The sequence below is a fragment of the Diceros bicornis genome, chromosome 6 (genome assembly GCF_020826845.1).
Source record: "Diceros bicornis minor isolate mBicDic1 chromosome 6, mDicBic1.mat.cur, whole genome shotgun sequence".
In the NCBI taxonomy this organism is placed as follows: domain Eukaryota; kingdom Metazoa; phylum Chordata; class Mammalia; order Perissodactyla; family Rhinocerotidae; genus Diceros; species Diceros bicornis.
The window spans coordinates 32,559,503-32,577,788 of NC_080745.1; the positions used below are offsets into that span (position 1 = coordinate 32,559,503).

General features: G+C 37.7%; 1 protein-coding gene across 1 annotated transcript in view; it reads right to left on the reverse strand.

Moving 5' to 3' along the window:
* Window positions 1–18,286, reverse strand: part of ADK (adenosine kinase) — a 544,441-nt gene that overhangs the window by 510,439 nt on the left and 15,716 nt on the right. The gene's annotated exons all lie outside the window — the stretch shown is intronic.

Sequence of the window (18,286 nt, forward strand, 5' to 3'; positions counted from 1 at the left end):
AATATAATCTTTAAATGGAACCTGACAATTATTTCCCAGGAGAATTTGAAGAATATAATAACATTTGATTGACTGAACTTTATTTAGTAAGAATTCTTAGCAAAACTCCCTCCCAGGAACACCTACACAGTGCTTCTTTATTTTCAGTGAACTACAAATCTCTGAAATTCAAAGAAAACCTTCAATCTAAAAGTACAGGACAACAGTACTTCCCAATTATTTATGCTGTCAAGAACATATTTTTAAACTATACAATTGAATATCACTATCATTTCATAAAAGAAAGGACATTTTAACATAAAAATGTGTGAAGGACATCAAAGAATAAAGAATAGCCCTTCCCAAAGTCTTGCTGGTAATCTTATTAAGTGTATTTTCTATATAAAAAATTTTTCTTAAAAAGACAAATTCGTCCCATTTGCAACAACATGGATGGACCTGAAGGGTATTATGTTAAGCGAAATAAGCCAGACAGAGAAAGACAAACACCGCGTGATTTCACTCATATGTGGAAGATAAATTAACACATGGACAGAGAGAACAGTTTGGTGGTTACCAGGGGGAAGGTGGTTGGGGGTGGGCACAAGGGGTGAAGGGACACGTTTATATGGTGACTGACAAACAATAATGTACAACTAAAATTTCACAATGTTATAAACTATTATGACATCAATAAAAAAAAAAAGCAACAACGAAGCAACAGGATCTGTTGCCAATGACAAAATTCAAGCTTAAGTGAAAATTAGCATTTTAGAGAACTTGTATCCACCACGTGAGTCTGACAGCTTCCAAACATGTAAGGCTTTTTCTCATGAGAGCAGTGGTGATGTTAACGTGTACAATGAAATATGTCAATGTTTGGAAAATGTGCCTAACTCAGCAAACTAGTATTTTCCAGATGACAAAAACATGATATCCCAAAATCACACCCAGGGAAAGAGCCATTCAAAGTGGGAAACAGACCAACGGGTGTAACAGAATGCCAATGGCCATTGATACTACGGCTTTGGCTTTCACAGTGTGACGGCCTTTAAGAAGCTGTCATTTTTTCAGTTTTGGTGTGATATCAAAGAAGAATTCCACAGTTACCCTAAGAGGCAAATTTCTTCATATACTTCACCCACAATAACACATTGTGACAGATGGAATGCAGAAGCAGACAGGAGAATCTAGCTGTCTTCTATATAGAAGCCAGACATTACAGAGATTTGCAACAATGTAAAACAATGTCACGCTTCTCACTGAACTTTTTGTTTTGAAAAAGTTATTGTTCATAAAATGTTATTTGATTTAATACATAATTATTTGATTGTTATTTTTAGTAAGACTGTATCAAGAAATACTTTTAAATGAAAAAAAATTTTTTGGTTATTTGTATTTCATCATAGATCTGGTCTATGGTACTTCACAAACAACCTTTTAGGAATCATTCACTCATTCAACTCAACAAATATTTATTGAGCATCTACTTTACTGCTCAAGGAACTAGAGATTCAGCAACAATCAAGACCATGCACTACCCTTTTAAAACTTACATTCTGGTGAGGGGATATAGATGATAATCAAATAAACAAATAAGAACATCAAATGACCATAAGTGCTATGCAGAGAATTAAAATCAGCAGATCAAGATAGAGAAAGAGTCCTTTAGATTGGGTAGTCAGGGAAGGCCTTCAGCAAGAGAGATCTGAATGACAAGGAGCTAGGTGGCGGAAGGGCATTCCAGACAGACAGCATTAAAATGATACCTGGAAGGCCAGTGTGAAAAAAGCCTAGGGAGAGAAGAAAGGTTTGTGGTCAGAGCAAGAAGCAGATCATCTTAGCTTTTATGAGCCTAAGAAGTTTTGATTTTGTTATAAGCATGACAGGAAGCCACTGTAATTAAGTTTTAAACAGAGGAATGACATGATCTGATTTTGTTTTAAAAAATCACCCTGGTCATAGTGTAGAGAATGGACTACAGGAATATGAAAGCAGAATGACCAAATTAGAAGCCTATTATAGTAATACAAATGACAAATAGTAGTGGCCTGAACCATGAAGTTAGTGGTGGACACAGAGACAAGTAAATGGACATTTTGGAGGTCGAATGACAGGGCTTGCTGGTGGACTAGATATGAGGGACTAAGAAAAAGAAGGAATCAAGAGTAACTCCTACATTTTGGATTAAATTGGGTAAATTTGGACTAAATTGGGTAAATGATGCTACTGGTTACCGAGATAAATGGAGAAGGCAATAGAGAAGCTCAGAAGGCTGGAGTTCTGGGAGAGGTCAAAGGATGGAGACAGAGACTTGGGAAACAGATTTTTCTTTCTAGTCTTTCTTACTCCATAGTGCCTACTATTTTCTACTGATAGACTAAAAATAAATGTCCAGAATTGTATATGCAGTTTCATTTGAACAACACTCTAAAAGGAGAAGCATTCTACCTTGGCAGTCAGCCATGAGCAGCCCATAAGTGTGTGTGTATATATATATATAGTAGAATAATAGGTAAAACTTACCGAGTGCTTAATACATGCCAGGCCCCATGCTACTATCTTTCAAGTACTATCCCATTTGAATTTACAACAACCTTATCAGGAGATATTTTATTATCACCATTTTACAGATGAAGAAATTGAAGTTCAAAGAGGTTAAATAACTTGCCCAAAGACACACATTACAGAACAGAAATCCAAACTCTGGTAGTCTGACTCCAGAATTGAAACTAATTACTACCATACAGTAGTCTCCCCTTATCTACAGGGGATTCGTTCCAAGACCACCAGTGGACGCCTGAAACTGAGGATAGTACCGAATCTTATATATATTATGTTTTCTCCTATATTGTACATATATACCTATGATAAAGTTTAGTTTATAAATTAGGCACAGTAAGAGATTAACAACAATAACTAATAATAAAATAGAACAATTATAACAATACACTATAATAAAAGTTATGTGAATGTGGTCTCTCTCTCTCAAAATATCTTATTGTACTGTACTAACCCTTCTTCTTGTGATGATGTAAGATGACAAAATGCCTACGTGATGAAATGAAGTGAGATGAATGATGTAGGCACATGATACAGCGTTAGGCTACTACTGACCTTCTGACAAAATGTCAGACAGGGGATCTTCTGTTCCTGGATCACAAGTAACTGAAACCTCAGAAAGCAAAACCACGGATAAACGGAGACTTACTGTACACAGTGTCACTAGAATAAATCCAAGATAGTCTGATATAAGTCTGAGGCTTTTATAAATATCCAAATTTCAGAACACCACACTACGATTTCAACTCATAAGATGTAGTGATCCACTAACAGCTGTCTGATTAGCTGGAGCACCATATGAAATACTTTCAGAAATTGCTTCTTTTATTTCCACATATGCTTATTCATAGATTAAACATGAGCAGCCAGTGAATCTGCCATTTTTGTCTTTAATTTAGCCAAGACTTCTAATTGTCACCAAGAATCATTTCTTAGACCTCTTCATTTTTTAAAATTTCAAACACAATTTCATTTCTGTGAAAATCGAGAGATTTTTTGACAAATAAAAAACATTTTTTTTTACCACTCTGCAAGAATTTAGGGGCACACAAGTAGCAACTGACTAAATTTTACTATCAAGCTAAGTAAATCCCCCATTCCAGCCATTCAGTTTGTGCAAATCAAATTTAGGTTTCAGTAAAATTACAACTTATTTCTTATCAAGATCTTTCAAGACTCAGAAGTTGAAACTGCAAGTGTTCACAAAAGGTTCCCCAGGAAAAAAAAAAAAGTATACATATGTATATATATATAGTCCTTGGGTATATCCTTTTTCTAACTCCTAGTACCTACTGATTTCTATAAGAGTAAAAATAATGGGTCTCAAATGAATATGGTTTTATCCAAAAAATATCCTAAGGAATAATAATTTCTACCTGGTTGTTTTATAAATGACGGAACTGGTTTCTAAAAAGTTTTCTTTTATTCAATGTTTTTGGGTTTCTTTTTTCTCTAAGAAGTAACCTAACGGGCCGGCCCCGTGGCTTATCGGTTAAGTGCGTGCGCTCCGCTACTGGCGGCCTGGGTTCAGATCCCGGTTGCGCACCAACACACCGCTTGTCCGGCCATGCTGAGGCGGTGTCCCACATACAGCAACTAGAAGGATGTGCAACTATGACATACAACTATCTACTGGGGCTTTGGGGAGGAAAAAAAAAAAACAGAAGTAACCTAACAATAGGAACCACCAATCCCATAGTCTCCACAAATGAAGACTGACCTAGATTTGGAGGTCCTATCTTCACCCTACTACATGGACAGAGGGTCATCTTCTCTCACAGTCTGTGGAACAGGACCCAGATTGGCATTGGTTCTCATCTGCCTAAAGACTGACCTGAAACTGGATTTCAGGGTGCAGGAAGAAATACAGTGTAACATTCAGAGCGAAACCCTACACTATGGAAATAGGATAGACTGTTTTCAGCAATGACTAGGCATTTAAAATCGAAAGACTTGAAGGAGGTTTACATGGTGGTGGAGGTGGTAGTGATAGGAGTCTCCATGTTATTGGGAAACATGGGAGGGAGAGAAGTGCAAAGAACCCACCAAAACTTGTATTTCAAAAAATGTAAACTTTGAAGTGTCTTTCCTTATGTAATACAACAGATATTCTAAGTCAACTGGAATTAAAACTACAGATATAAATGCTATATACACTATAGGACTCCTTGGAATGCTATCAATGGAGATTACTTCACCCTGTGGTTACTTAATGGGATCATGTAGTCTCAAGTGAAAAGGCAAGGATCACTAGCTTTTGGGGTGGGTTGTAATGCCGGTTTCCTAATGATTTATTACATATCTGAGAGAATCAGGCATGAAAGACATTAAGAACAAATTATTTGATGCCTCAAAAGTTGTAAAAACATTCGTCAAGAAGTGCAGTGTGATGGGATTACCAATATCAGGGTTTGCTATGTGTTTATATACACATTGTATGTACAAATAATATTATTCCAAAAATTGTTATTTTGGTGTAACTAAGTATCTATATCACTTTGCTAGGAGTTGAGGTAAGACATTTGTCTTCACAATGCCTATTCATAAGTTTAAATACACTTAAGTTCTCCCATTCCCATTTTATTTTGGAGTAGGTTTTAATACTTATTTTTATTTATTTATTTTATTTATTTATTTTTGTGAGGAGTTCAGCCCTGTGCTAACATCTGCCAATACTCCACTTTTTTTTTTTTTTTTTTTGCTGAGGAAGACTGGCCCTGGGCTAACATCTGTGCTCATCTTCCTCCACGTTATATGGGACGCTGCCACAGCATGGCTTGCCAAGCAGTGCGGCGCTGTGCGCCCAGGATCCGAACCGGTGAACCCTGGGCCACCGCAGCGGAGCACGCACACTTAACCACTTGCGCCACTGGGCCGGCCTCAATATTTGTTTTTAAATGCTGGCATTCAAACCCACAGAATTTCATTCTAAGATCTTATCATTTGTTCACATTCTCCTCCTTAAATACTTTGAAAGAAATCCTGACTGTCATCATGTCTTCCTAAGTGGGAAAAAAAAAAGCCTGGGGTAGAGAAGCATTTAAGATGAATGTTTTTTATCTGAAAAACAGGATGTCTGCACACAGAGGCAAAGCAGAATTACTCAGCAGCATACTTGATCAACCAGCCCAACCCATTCCCTGAAAGCCAGGGGTTACACCCAGACACTGTTTCAAGATTTGAGATTCTAAATAGCCAAGTGTATGACAAGACAAATCTTTTTGCTTATATATTAAGAGATTGCTGCTAATATTCCAAATATAGGCAGATACTCTGAAATGGGCATTTCTTTAAATTCCTGTAGTTCTATCACAGAGAATAGCCCTCCTGTGGAAAGCACTATGTCAGCTAAAGGAACAGTATATCACAAAACCTGCATTTTACAAGAGTGGATGAATTCTTTGTTTTTTTATTGAGGTCTGATTGACACATAACATTATAATAGTTTCAGGTGTACAATGTAATGATTCGATATTTGTATATATTGCAAAATGATCCCTACAAAAGGCTAGTTGACATCTGTCACCATACATCGTTAGAAAATTCTTTTTCTTGTGATGAGAACTTTTAAGTTTTTAAGAACAAATTTTAATATTTTTATTTTCTTTACTGAAAGGTGGGATGGAGGGGTGGGAACAGATTTCTCACTCTTTTGGGTTTCAACAAAAACATAGCCTCAGACTGCCTGTATGTGAAGGGAGGGAGTAATTAAAGCTAAATGTAATTTTCAGGCATTGTAAGAAGGCAGCTCCTTTTTGCATGTCAAATAGACTTTTTCTTTTTATTGATGTCATAATAGTTTATAACATTGTGAGATTTTAGTTGTACATTATTGTTTGTCAGTCACCATATAAATGTGTCCCTTCACCCCTTGTGCCACCCCCCCAACCCCCTTTCCCCTGGTAACCACCAAACTGTTCTCTCTGTCCATCTGTTAGTTTATCTTCCATATATGAGTGAAATCATACGGTGTTTGTCTTTCTCTGGCTTATTTTGCTTAACATAATACCCTCCAGGTCCATTCACGTTGTTGTAAATGGGACGATTTTGTCTTTCTTTATAGCTGAGTAGTATTCCATTGTATATATATATACCACATCTTCATTATCCAATCATCAGTCGAGGGACGAGTGGGTTGCTTCCACTTCTTGGCTATAGTGAATAATGCTGCAATGAACACAGGGGTGCATATGCCTCTTTGGATTGTTGTTTTCAGGTTCTTTGGATAAATACCCAGTAGTAGGATAGCTGGATCATAAGGTATTTTTATTTTTAATCTTTTGAGGAATCTCCATACTGTTTTCCATAGAGGCTGCACCAGTTTGCATTCTCACCAGGAGTGAATGAGTGTTCCCTTTTCTCCATACCCTCTCAAACATGTTATTTTTTGTCTTGGTGATTATAGCCATTCTAACAGGTGTAAGATAATATCTTAGTGTAACTTTAATTTACATTTCCCTGATGGTTAGTGATGTTGAACATCTTTTCATGTGCCTATTGGCCATCTGTACATCTTCCCTGGAAAAATGTCTGTTCATATCCTCTGACGAATTTTTTTTTTTTTGAGGAAGATTGGCCCTGTGCTAACACCTGTTGCCAATATTCCTCTTTTCTCTTTTCTTTTTTTTTCTCCCCAAAGCCCCAGTACATAGTTGTGTATCATAGTCGTAGAGTTGTAGCTCTTCCATGTGGGACGCCCCCTCAGTGAGGCTTGATGAGTGGTGAGTAGCTCCACACCCAGGATCCGAACCGGCGAACCCCAGGCCACCCAAGCAGAACACACGAAATTAACTACTATGCCACTGGGCCGGCCCTCGCCCATTTTTTGATCGGGTTGTTTTTTTTGTTGTTCACTTGTGTGAGTTCTTTATATATTATGGAGATTAACCCCTTGTCGGATATATGATTTGCAAATATTTTCTCCTAGCTGGTGGGTTGTCTTTTCATTATGATGCTGGTTTCATTTGCCTTGCAGAAGCTCTTTAGTCTGTTTATTCTAACTTTTGTTTCCCTTGTGCAAGTAAACATGGAATTCAACAAGATCCCTCTATGACTGATGTCAAAGAGTGTATTGCCTATATTTTCTTCTAGGAGTTTTATAGTTTCAGGTCTTATCATGAAATCTTTGGTCCATTTTGAGTTAATTTTTGTGTATGGCAAAAGAAAATGGTCTACTTTCATTCTTTTGCACGTGGCTGTACAGTTTTCCCAGCACCATTTATTGAAGAGACTTTCCTTTCACCATTGTTTGTTCTTGGCTCCTTTGTTGAAGATTAGCTATCCATAGATGTGTGGTTTTAATTCTGGGCTTTCAATTCTGTTGATTGATTTGAGTGTCTGTTTTTGTACCAGTACCATGCTGTTTTAATTATTATAGCTTTGTAGTATATTTTGAAGTCAGGGACTGTGATGCCTCCAGCTTTGTTGTTCTTTCTCAGGATTGTTTTAGCTATTTGGGGTCTTTTGTTGTCCCATATGAATTTTAGGATTCTTTGTTCTATTTCCATGAAGAATGTCATTGGGATTCTGATTGGGATTAAATTGAATCTGCAGATTGCTTTAGGTAGTATGGACATTTTAACTATGTTTATTCTTCCAATCCATGAGCCTGGGATATCTCCATTTCTTTATGTCATCATCAATTTCTTTCAATAATGTCTTATAGTTTTCATTGTATAGGCCTTTCACCTCCTTGGTTAAATTTATTTCTAGATATTTTATTCTTTTTGTTGCAATTGTAAATGGGATTGTCTTCTTGACTTATCTTTCTGTTAGTTCGCTATTAGAGTATAGAAATGCAACCGAGGGGCCAGCCCCGTGGCATAGCAGTTAAGTGCGCGTGCTCCACTGCTGGCAGCCTGGGTTCGGATCCCAGGCGCGCACTGATGCACCACTTGCAAGGCCATGCTGTGGTGGCGTCCCACATAAAGTGGAGGAAGATGGGCACGGATGTTAGCTCAGGGCCTGTCTTCCTCGGCAAAAAAGAGGAGGATTGGCATGGATGTTAGCTCAGGGCCTTTCTTCCTCGGCAAAAAAGAGGAGGATTGGCATGGATGTTAGCTCAGGGCCTTTCTTCCTCGGCAAAAAAGAGGAGGATTGGCATGGATGTTAGCTCAAGGCTGATCTTCCTCACACACAAAAAAAAAAAAGCAACTGATTTTTGTAAGTTGATTTTGTACCCTGCAACTTCGCTGTAGTTGTTGATTATTTCTAATAGTTTGCCAATGGATTCTTTACGGTTTTCTATATATAAAATCATATTATCTGCAAACAGTGAGAGTTTCATTTCTTCATTACCTATTTGGATTCCTAATTCCTAACTGCTCTGGCCAAAACCTCCAATACTATGTTGAATAAGAGTGGCAAGTGTGGGCACCCTTGTCTTGTTCCTGTTCTCAGAGGGATGTCTTTCAGTTTTTCCCTGTTGAGTATGATGTTGGCTGTGGGTTTGTCATATATGGCCTTTATTATGTTGAGGTATTTTCCTTCTATACCCATTTTGTTGAGAGTTTTTATCATAAATGGATGTTGCATCTTGTCAAATGCTTTCTCTGCATCTTTTGAGATGATCACGTGGTTTTTATTCCTCATTTTGTTGATGTGGTGTATCACATTGATTGATTTGCAGATGTTGAACTATCCCTGTGTCCCTGGTATAAATCCCACTTGATCATGGTGTATGATCTTTTTGATGTATTGCTGTATTTGGTTTGCAAATATTTTTTTGAGGATTTTTGCATCTGTGTTTATCAGCAATACTAGGCTGTAATGTTCCTTCTTTGTATTGTCCTTGTCTAGCTTTGGTATCAGGGTGATGTTGGCCTCATGGAATGTGTTAGGAAATGTTCCATCTTCCTCTATTTTTTGGAATAGTTTGAGAACGATAGGTATTAAATCTTCTTTGAACATTTGATAGAATTCTCCAGAGAAGCCATCTGGTCGTGGACTTTTGTTTTTTGGGAGGTTTTTAATTACTGTTTCAATCTCTTTACTTGTGATTGGTCTATTCAGACTCTCTATTTCTTCTTGATTGAGTTTTGGGAGGTTGTATGACTCTAAGAATTTGTCCACTTCTTCTCGATTATCCAATTTGTTGGCATATAGTTTTTCATAGTATTCTCTTATAATCATTCATATTTTTGTGGTATCTGTTGTAATTTCTCCTCTTTCATTTCTAATTTTATTTATTTGAGCCTACTCTCTTTTATTCTTAGTGAGTCTGGCTAAGGGTTTGTCCATTTTGTTTATCTTCTCAAAGAACCAGCTCTTTGTTTCACTGATCATTTCTACTGCTTTTTTTGGTTTCAATTTCATTTATTTCTACTCTAATTTTTATTATTTCCCTCCTTCTGCTGACTTTGTGCCCTGTTTGTTCTTCTTTTTCTAATTCTGTTAGGTATAGTTTAAGATTGCTTATTTGGGATTTTTCTTGTTGGTTAAGGTGGGCCTGTATTGCTATGAGTTTCCCTCTCAGGACAGCTTTTGCTGCATCCCATATGAGTTGGTATGGTGTATTTTCATTTGTCTCCGGATATTTTTTGATTTCTCTTTTAATTTCTTCAATGATCCACTGGTTGTTCAGTAGCATGTTGTTTAGTCTCCACATCTTTGTCACTTTCCCTGTTTTTTTTCCTGTAGTTGATTCCTAGTTTCATAGCATTATGGCCAGAAAAGATGCTTGTTATGATTTTAATCTTCTTAAATTTATAGAGGCTTGGGGCCAGCCTGATAGCATAGTGGTTAAGTGCACACACTACACTTCGGTGGTCCAGGGTTCGCGGGTTTGGATCCTGGGCGTGCATCTATGCACTGCTTATCAAGCCATGTCAGAAATCCCATATAAAGTAGAGGAAGATGGGCACAGATGTTAGCCCGGGGTCAATCTTCCTCAGCAAAAAAGAGGAGGACTGACATCAGATGTTAGCTCAGGGCTGATCTTCCTCACAAAAATAAAAAAATAAATAAAAAATAAATTTAAAAAAAATTATAGAGGTTTGCCTTGTTCCCAACATATAGTCTATCGTTGAGAATGGTCCATGCGCACTTGAGAAGAATGTGTAATCTGCTGTGTTTGGATGGAGTGCTCTATATATCTCTATTAAGTCCATTTTGTCTAGTTTTTCATTTAAGTCCACTATTTCCTTATTAAATTTCTGTCTGGATGATCTATCTATTGATGTAAGTGGGGTGTTAAGATCCTTTACTATTATTGTGTTGTTGTTAATATCTCCTTTTAGGTTTGTTAACAGTTGCTTTATGTACTTTGGTGCTCCTGTGTTGGGTGCATCTATATTTATAAGTGATATGTCTTCCTGGTGGAGTGTCCATTTTATCATTATATATTGCCCTTCTTTGTCTCTCATTACCTGTTTTATCTTGAAGTCTACTTTGTCTGATATAAGTATGGCAACACCTGCTTTCTTTGTTTGTCATTAGTTTAGAGTATTGTCTTCCATCCTTTCACTCTGAGCCTGTGTTTGTCTTTAGAGCTGAGATGTATTTCCTGGAGGCAGCATATTATTGGGTCTTTTTTTTTAATCCATCCCTCCACTCTGACTTTTGATTGGAGAATTCAATCCATTTACATCTAGAGTGAATATGATACATGAGGGCTTAATGTTGCTATTTTATCGCTCATTTTCTGGTTCTTCCACATTTCCTTTGTTTGTCGTCCCATGTGTTTCAGACTACCAATTCAGTTTGGTAGTTCTGTATGGCAGTTTTCTTAGTTTTCTCTTTATTTATCATACGTGTTGCTGTTCTGATTATTTGTTTAGTGGTTACCATGAGGTTTGTTGATTCCATCCCTTGCCTCTTCCCCTTCTCAGTTATTACTGTCACAACTTATTCCATCTTGTGTTGTGAGTTTGTGGTTAAAATGAGGAGCTTATATTTATTTTCAGTGTTTTCCTTCCCTTTATCTTTGATGTTATAATTAAGTGTTTGCTAACCTATTCTGATAGAGAGCTGCAATTTTTCTGATTTTGTATACCTATTTTTCTCCTTGTTCAAGGCTTTGTACCCCTTTGTCTTTTTTTCTCAGGCATGAGGGCCTTCTTGAGCATTTCTTGTAGTGGGCGTCTTGTGGCAATGAACTCCCTTAGCTTTTGTTTATCTGGGAAAGTTATTATTTCTCCATCATATCTGAAGGATATTTTTGCTGGATAGAGTATTCTTGGCTGCAAGTTTTTGTCTTTCAGAATTTTGAATATATCGTTCCATTTTCTCCTAGCCTGTAAGGTTTCTGCTGAGAAATCCACTGACAGCCTGATAGGAATTCCTTGGTACATTTTCTTTTTTTTTTTTTGTCTTGTTGCCCTTAATATTTTTTCTTTGTCATTCACTTTTGCCAGGTTTACTACTATATGCCTTGGAGAAGATCTGTTTATGTTGCTATAGTTAGGAGATCTACTGACTTCATTTACTTGTATTTCCAGCTCCTTCCCCAGGTTTGGGAAGTTCTCAGTTATTTCTTTGAATGAGCTCTCTGCTCCCTTTTCCTTCTCTTCTCCCTCTGGAATACCTATAATCCTTATGTTGCATTTCCTAATTGAATCAGATATTTCTCAGAGAATTTCATTTCTTTTTAGTCTTAGTTCTCTCTCCTCCTCTATCTGAAGCATTTCTGCATTCCTATCCTCTATATTGTTAATTCTTTCCTCAATATTGTCAGCTCTGTTCTTTAAAGATTCTGGATTTTTCTTTATCTCCTCCATTGTGTTTTTCATCTCCAACATTTCTTATTGGTTTTTCTCTATAGTTTCAATCTCTTTTGTGAAGAAGTTTTTTATTTCATTGAACTATCTGTATTTTTTTGTAACTTGTTGAGCTTTTTTATGATAGCTATTTTGAATTCTCTGTCATTTAGATTATAAATTTCTGTGCCTTCAGGATTGATATCTGGGTGCTTGTCATTTTCCTTCTGGTCTAGAGATTTAATATATTTTTGCATACTGTTCGAGGGTGTGGGTTTGTTTTTCCTCATAATGAAAATATCTGGTCGCAGCTTCCAACTGCCACCACTGGGTGAGGGTCAACAGCTGTGTATTCTGAGCCCGCCACAATCCATGGGCGCTCTGGTCGACCGGCTGAGCTGAAGCACCGGGCCGGGGGAGGGGTGCTTTCTTTCCCCTACCCGATCCCAGGGGCTTCTCATTCTTCCCTCGCTATCTGCTCTCCTGGGATGCTAGCTTGATGAAGAAACCCCTGTGTAGGAGTTTCCCATGGGCTGTGAGGGAACTCGGTGAGTGATGGTTTTCCCACAGAGGGCCGCCCCTCCCGCATCTCTCTCTGAGAGCAACGCCGACCCAGAGTCGCTGCCATCCGACGAGGTAAGGAGCTCTCCTTACCTCCTTCCACTTCCTCTGAGGGTTCCAGCACCTCCACCTGCAGATGTAAGGCTGTGTGGGTCTCTTAGACATCTTTTGTGTTGTGTGAATGTCCTCTGTTGGTATATGAATGTCCTTTTTGTTCACTCCGCCATGATGCTGATGTCATTCATCCCAAATAGACTTTTTAGGTATTGTTAGAAAACAAACATCTTAAGACTCCACAGAAATTTTTAAACCTTAAATTATTCTTCAAAAACCTAAAACCCTCAGTATTCCATGGAAAAATAATATACATATTTAAATTAAACTCTGTACTTTGAAACCAAAAATAGAAACACTTTCCAAACTGGTGTTAAGGCAGGGGAAAGACTACTAAAAGTAATCATCTTTCAAAGGACAATAACAAAATCAAAAGTTTGAATATATAATTCAGTTATGTTTTTAAAAATTATTTTAACATAATTGTGGCAGATTAAAAATGGTCACAATTTCTTGGAAACAAGAGTCTATGTCCCCTCCCATTGAATCTGGGTGAGCCTATGACTCCTTTGACCAATAACTTATAGTGGAAGTGATGTTGTGCCCGATTCCAGGCTAACCTTTAACAGGACTTCCAGTTCCTGCCTTGGTCTGTTGGAGCCCTGGGCTGCCAGGTAAGAAGTCCAACTATCAGGCTGAAGAAACCACATGCAGATGCCCTCAAACTACATGGAGAGGGAGAGGAGCCCAGATGAGCCAAGCTTTCCAGCCATCCTCACCAAAGCACCAGGAAAGTGGGTAAATACAATCTCCAGACCAGAACTGTTGTCAGCTAAATACCTTCAAGTGATCCTAGACAATACCATAGGAGCAGAGGAATCAATCAGCCAAGCCATGTCTGAATTCCTGACCTACAAAATCATGAACTCTAATAAAATGGTTGTTATTTTAAGCCACTAAATTTTGGCAAAGAAAACCAAACTCGAAAAATACATTTTGCATTGCAACCTAGTACTCTATACATATACATAACTGAAACAATGTTTCACAAAGCAATACTTACCCGTACCATATTCAATGCATTGATATTTTCTATTCTATTTTCCTTGTATAAAATACTAGTTGTGCTACACCCAAATTGATTCATGATCTAGTCTGAAAAACATTTTAGTCCATATTACTCACTCCACAGGTGCATACACACATCTAGACAGAAACCGCAATAGGACCCAGGTGTCCTGATTCCTCATCCAAAACTCTTCTCCTTGCACCATGCTAACAGCCCATAAATATGACAGTTCATAACAAGAAGTTTCTCACAAACACATACACAGCTCGGAGTTGAGTAAAAAGCTGAAAAACCGAGATGTCTGAGGTTGGAGGTTATGTAAAAATCAGAAACAGCTAAGAGGAATTGAGCCTTTTCCTTTTTTATCACTGTCTTTTACCTCCTTCTTCCTGTTCACAGATCTGTATTTCCCTCCTCCTACTTCCGTTTTCCCATGGTTATCAAGCATTACGAAATAGGGTGTTTTTTTTTTTTTTAATTTTATTTATTTATTTTTCCCCCAAAGCCCCAGTAGTTGTATGTCATAGCTGCACATCCTTCTAGTTGCTGTATGTGGGACGCGGCCTCAGCATGGCCAGAGAAGCAGTGCGTCGGTGCGCGCCCGGGATCCGAACCCGGGCCACCAGCAGCGGAGCGCGTGCACTTAACTGTTAAGCCACGGGGCCGGCCCCGAAATAGGGGTTTTTAAATATCAGCTGAATTTAATGAAATGTTATAGTCCTATTCTTAAAAGTAGGCTAACTGAACATTTCATCATTTCTTTAAAACTGTTGCTTTTTAAAAATTATTTTTATGAGGTCCAAGGCTAATTGTGGCTGTAGGTCATTTTTAATGAAAAAGAATTTTCTTCACTCCCATCTCAGATCTGATAGAACATTTTTATAAAATTTTAAATTATTAATAGTATTAAAAGATTAATAGCTTTTCAGATTACTAGAAATTGTTTCATGTATAATACAGGAATAATTTTTGAAGCAAAGGGTTTGCTTAATTTTTTTAATTGTAAACTCACTGTTTACAATTAAACAGTGATTTTTTTACTATTGATTCCTATTGCTAATGTTTATACAATACCTGAATATTGCAGCTAATTGCTAAAAATCTTAAAATAAGACAGATTCAGTTTGAATCCTATCTCTGCCACTTACTAATGGTGTAATCTTAGGCACATTAAACTCTCTGAACAGGGCCGGCCCCGTGGCTTAGCAGTTAAGTGCGCGTGCTCCGCTGCTGGTGGCCCAGGTTCGGATCCCGGGATTGCACCGACGCACCACTTCTCCGGCCATGCTGAGGCCGCGTGCCATATACAGCAACTAGAAGGATGTGCAGCTATGACAGACAACTATCTACCGGGGCTTTGGGGGAAAAATAAATAAATAAAATCTTAAAAAAAAAACTCTCTGAACAGTAATAGTTACCTCATATTATTACAACAATTAATAATGCTAAAGTCATAAGATTCAAATTATTAATATCAGGGAAAAGTACAAAATCTCCAAAGTAAATTAAAACTTATTAGAAATTGTGCTCTGAACTGGAACATTTTAACTTTTAAACATAAGCAAAATTGATTTGCCCAAGGCTTTTAATTAGAAAACACAATACACTCAAAATTCAAGTTCAATGAGTTAATCTATTTGCAAAGCATACCATTAAGTATATCCCACAAGGGAATATTTATTCGTGGGGGGGGGAATTAATGTGTGAATAAGAGAACTTGAAAAACAAAAATCTAAACAAGGTTACTGAACACACTGCCGCAGAATTTCTTTAAGTAGTGTGCTTATCGGGCCGGCCCCGTGGCTTAGCGGTTAAGTGTGCGCGCTCCGCTGCTGGTGGCCCGGGTTCGGATCCCGGGCACGCACCGACGCACCGCTTCTCCGGCCATGCTGAGGCCGCGTCCCACATACAGCAACTAGAAGGATGTGCAGCTATGACATACAACTATCTACTGGGGCTTTGGGGGAAAAAAATAATAAATAAATAAAATCTTTTAAAAAAAAAAAGTAGTGTGCTTATCTAGCACATACAGAATCACTTTGACAAGTTCTCAATTTGAATCGTCATAGTGTAATATAAATAGCAAGAAATGTGAGTCAGATGTCCTGAGTGTGAAATGAGAACTCACTATTTAGGGACTCAACTTCTCTGGGTCTATTTCCTCAGCTGAAGACAGTTACCTAGTGGCGTTCTTGTGAGGATCAATAAGAAAAGGTAAGTGAAAGTGCTTAATATATTCTTTAAATATGTTATTCTTATCTTAAAAAAAAACAACAACTGATACTTCATTTCTTGTTCCAGAAGGTAGGACAATGGGAATCTCATCTCAGATACTTAAGAGCTTTAAGTAACTAGCTGTGTTACTTGACTGATATCACTTAACCTCTCGGGGCTTCAATTCTCTCAACTGTACAATGTAAATATTAGACTGATTTAAGTACCTCATGAGGCACTAACAATCTAGAGTCTAAAACACGTTCAAAGAGTTTTCAAAAATCACATGAAAATGTGAACTACCATTTTAAACCCACATCTGGCTGATACTGAGATTTGCTATTGTTTTCACACCTCAATTCTATGATTTACAGAAAACTTCAACTCTGGGAGGTCCCACCCTACTTGGGAATCTTAGCCATCTCCTCCCACTCCTGCTCCTACCCTTACTCCCACCAGCATTCCCAACCTGTGTCTGGAAATACCAAAGTAGCTTCTCAAGGGATTCTCAGCCTAGGAGAGACTGCTTTAACCTGTTTTATGAGTATAAAGAAGCAACATCCTGGCCAACAAGAAATCATTTAAAGAACTCTGAATCTGACTTGATATCTACAGGATACTAACAAGTCTTCTCATGAATGTAGTTTATTCAAGCTTCACAGAGAACTGAGGTCAAAGGTTTCTGGTGTGTGTGTGTGTGTTTTCCCATTAGTGGAAAAATGTACTCCTCTTCCTTTATTTGTGCTGAATCTAGGGGAGGAATGCTACACAAATAGAGGAAGAGGCGTGTTTAAAGAAGGGATTCCTACCTAATGGAGGAGGCTAGGCAAAGATAACTTTAAGATCCCTCCCAATTCTAAGGATCTGTGACTCTAAGTCTAGAAATTTATATATTTCTTTATAGAGCACCCTTACGATATTCAAACACAGGGATGAATGCACCCAAAGAAGTCGAACCTACCATGCAGAAAAGAACCTATACCCCCTCCCCCCAAAAAAGACAAATCTTTTGAGTTATTTTTTTACTAAAATACTATTTTTTGATACTAAACATTTAGTACTACTTACTGAATTTAATAACATAACTATGTTTTACTGTAATATTTCAAACCTAAACAATCCAGTTCTATACATTGGATAAGCAAGTGCCAAGTAAAACAAACAAGACAAAGCAGAATTTTGTCAGCATACTTTAATGGGCAACATGCTATCCCATACTAAAACATAACATAATCCGCTCATCTTGAGTGTGTGAGAACAGAGACATAACCAAGGGTATAAGTCTGCATCACTTCTATAGCCTAACAGCTTTAATCTTCAACAAAACTGAGAACTAAAAATGATAACTAAGATCTCAGCTCTGTTTAGGAAAAATAATTTCTGAAAAACTCCATTTTAGGGGGAACCTAAGACTTCCTCAGTCATGCCTATAAAATAAGAAAATGTTCAAATCTCTAATGTGGTTAACTTCAAAGACAACACATTTAAATCGTTTATTCTTTTTTTGTTTTTTGTGAGGAAAATCAGCCCTGAGCTAACATCCGTGCTAATCCTCCTCTTTTTGCTGAGGAAGACTGGCTCTGAGCTAACATCTATTGCCAATCCTCCTCCTTTTTTTTCCCCCCCAAAGCCCCAGTAGATAGTTGTATGTCATAGGTGCACATCCTTCTAGTTGCTGTATGTGGGACGCAGCCTCAGCATGGCTGGAGAAGTGGTGCGTCGGTGCGCGCCTGGGATCCAAACCCAGGCCACCAGTAGCGCAGCTCACGTGCTTAACCGCTAAGCCACGGGGCCGGCCCCTAAATTGTTTATTCTTAAAGGAGATAACTTTCTTGTATTTCAGTTTGTTTACTCAAAAACTTGACATGGTTTTTCAGACTTTAGCTCTAGGGTTCAGAGAGTAAAACAGTTCAATATGCTAGAAAATCTAAGACATTTGAATTTGATTCTTTTGCTATATTTTGTTTTCAAGTGACCCCTCCTGGATGAGTCAACAGAGACAAATTTCTTTAAAATACCATTTTGTGGTATTATCCTTTGGTTACATAGTATGCTATAAAATTAATAACAGTATTGCTGACCTTCAGTGCTTTTGGAGTTCTAATTACATTGCAGATAGTCTCACTAATTAAGAACTTCCTAACACAGAGGG